The sequence below is a fragment of the Zootoca vivipara genome, chromosome 2, assembly GCF_963506605.1.
Source record: "Zootoca vivipara chromosome 2, rZooViv1.1, whole genome shotgun sequence".
Lineage (NCBI taxonomy): Eukaryota > Metazoa > Chordata > Lepidosauria > Squamata > Lacertidae > Zootoca > Zootoca vivipara.
In genome coordinates this window covers 62075424-62078969 of record NC_083277.1, presented here as the reverse complement: position 1 = coordinate 62078969, position 3546 = coordinate 62075424, and positions in this window count along the sequence as shown.

The window sequence follows — 3546 nt, the reverse complement described above, 5'->3', positions numbered from 1 at the left end:
TTGTTGTGTAGTCCTGCCACCCCTCAGATTTCTTTGCTATGAATCTGTCAGTTTCACTCCTCTCTGTTTCTCATTTTTCCTAACTTAGCTTCAGTTCTCCACATTTCTGCAGGGATTCGCATTAAAAAAAAAAAATCTTCAGGAAAATTAGGCAGAATTTTAAAACATTCCCTTTCACCAAGGCATTGGGTGGGTGAAAAACATTGTTTCGGGCAACTATAAAATTAATAGTTGAGAGGATGTTTGGTTTCTGATTTATTTATTTATTTGAAAAAATAAAATTATATTTTAAAACAGGCACCCGAAAACTTGGCCCTCCAGATGTTTTGGGACTACAATTTCCATCATCCCCGACCACTGGTCCTGTTAGCTAGGGATGGCGGGAGTTGTAGTCCCAAAATATCTGGAGGGCCGAGTTTGGGGATGCCTGTTTTAAAATAATCTTCTTGTGGCTTGCTGCCCTTGGCTTCTTTGGGGGGGGGAGGGATAAAAATTATAGGGGAGATGGAAAATAGGACTGGGGCACCTAACCTCCCTCCCTCCTTTTTAATCCTGTGATGTTAACCTTTAGAATGTACTTTGTATAGCTAAGCATTTAGCTCTATCTTCAGTACATTGTATTTTATTTTATTGCTGTGGCTAGTGACTGATGCAAATAAAGATTCTATCTGTCCTGTGATCCTAGCATAGTTAAAGCTTAAAGCACCAATGGGTATCCATTGTATGAAGGCTGGTCTGTAAACCAGCTAAGCCAATCATTCAATCTGTAAAGTGCTATTTGGTGAGATTTTATGCATGCAATCAGTCATACATTATTTTCAAATATTCCACTAGATATGTACCAAAGAGCTGTAGAAGTTTGGAGCTTCATAGCAACTGCTCTTCTCCAGTGAAACCCAAGACTAGCCCTTACTGGTAAACTGTATCCATTTGACTGCTTGGGATGGAAGGATCCATTCACGAGTTATCATTCAAAATTCTGCCAGTGCTCCTAGTTACTGAGATAGTGTAATTTTTAGAAGCCTTGGTGTCTGCAACTCCAAATCACCTATCAGATTGCGAGTTAGCAAAATATGTAGAGGTATAAAAAGTCATTCACAATGAAATTGTGGTTTTAAAAAAAGAGAATGTTAATGATTGAAGGTTAAAATGGATATCAATGTAAATAACTGAACTCATATGTTTCTCCACTTGGGGGTAGTAAAGGATTTGCCTGTGTCTGCAGGGAGAAGTAAAGTGTATTCAGTGATTAATAGGATGCATGTTTATCTCAAGAGGTATTTTAATAGTACGCTGTTGTTTGGTGTGAATTGGAAGTAGAGTATCACATTTGTTTGAACTGGTTGCAGTTTAGCTGAAGTGGTGAAGCAGCATTTCTGAATACATAAGTTTAATCTTTTTTTTCTAATAAACACTGAGCTATGTATTAGTAAGATAGATGTCTATGTGTAGATACTATGGAAATCTCAACATTCAGATATATGTACTGTATATGTATGGGTTAATATGTGCCAATTTTACCATTTCAAGAGTATACTTCAATTCCATTTTATTTTCCTCTTGAAACTCAGAATAACCTAGAAATTATGGGATGCATATGATAGGGGATCACTGAAATTTAAACAAGATGTGCTTCCTTCTCTGAGCAGTAGAGAAGAAAGAGAAGGAACACAACCTCTGAGCTTTGTTTTGATGCATCCAATTCATCTAAATGTACCAGGACCCTGTTCAGTGAGAAAAACACCTTACAAATGACTAGTGAGAAGATCTTCCATTCCTTTCCACATGTTGGAGTTTGACATGTCACAGATTTGCCTATTTATCTGTACATTACACATATAAACGCCACATTTGCATCTGGACTGGGGCTATACTATCAGAACCACAAGAATGAACAATACAAAAGCACTAATTATGCTCGTTCCACAATATGGGTTATTGTTCTAGTTCATTCGTAGTCAAACAGCCACTGACAATCTCACATCAAAAACCAACGGCACCTGCAAGCCAAGGATGGTTGATCCAAACCTTTCTGAAACATCAGGTTTTGTTATAAAGCCCTAATAAATTGCAACAAAAATTTGGCAACATTTTTTTAAAAAAACTTTAAACCTTTAAGGCTTAAAGGTCAGATTCATGTAATAGTTAAAATGGGTGAATATACAACACCGGAATTTGTAGAGCCATACAAATGCATTGATAGTCTCATCTCTCTATTGAAATAGTAGACCTAAATCTTAACGTGTGCCTTAAAGTGTGCCTTTAAAAAGGATAAGATGTAAAAGATAGAGAAATAAGGTAATATTAAAGTACCGGGTAATAATTAGAAATTATATAAGATTTAGAGTTTACTACGGATGATATGTAAAGAATCGCAGAAGGAGGAGGAATGAGAAAGTCAATAGATTGGAAATAAGGGTTATAAGTTAGATTTTTTGTTTTTGTATTTTTTGTATTGTTGTATTTTTTGTGTTTTGTGTTTTCTTTTTATGTTTTGTATTTTTGTATGTTTTGTTGTTTGAGAAAATCTTTAATGAATACATTATTAAAAAAATAAAGTGTGCCTTGTTATGTACCTTGGAGAAAGTCCCAATGAATACAGTAGGAAAACATGCTTCCTTTTGCATTGTAAGTCTGGGAATCTGTGCTCTGTATTCACATGACTTCTCCCTACTCTGCCTGACTGAAAAATTTGTATTAATGGGAAGGCATTCGACTGTAGCAAATATGCAAATCAGAACAAGTTCTTTCTGTCCATCTAATGCTTCTTTTTCCATGGGGAGTTGTAGCATGTTGTTAATTCATTTAGGCAAACTAGACCTGAGTTTTAACTAATCCAGATACCTGAAGGAGCACCCCTTCCCACCTCAGTCTGAATTTGCTGGATTTCAGCTGAGGCTGTTCCCCAGGCACCTCCTGTACTGTATATACTATTTTACACCAAAGGAGAGAGGGCTCTTTTAAGGAAGGAATAAGGAATAATTTATTGGCCAAGTACCAAGCATACTTGGAATTTTGCTTCGGATACATTGCAATGTAAAAAACATACCTCATACAAACACTATTCCGCTCACAATACAATGCAACAGCATAGCAAGGGAACCCCACCATTTTTACCAGTCAGGGGCCTAGGAAGGTGAGGGTGGTGGGGGCAATCTGCCCCGGGTGCCACCTGTGAGAGGGGTGACAAAAAGGCACACCATGGGGGGCTCGCCCCACCGCCCCCGTGCTCGGCAGATCGCCCTGCTGCTGATTGCCCCCTGTGGTGGATTGCCCCACCCAGCAGATCGTGGTGTATTGCCCCACCTGGCGAATCACCCTGCCCATTGGATTGCCCCGCCACCACCGTGAATCACCCTGCATGGCGGAGTCCCCACCCCCCACCCCCGCAGCTCGCCCTGCCGCCTGGATGCGTGGCATGGCTGCCGTTCCAGGCACCCATGCAGCTAGCTTCACCGCTGTTACCAGTATCTACCCTGCAGTCTTTTAGGCACCAGACAAAAAAGATTTTTATTTACCCAGGTAAAATGAACTTATAAATTTTAG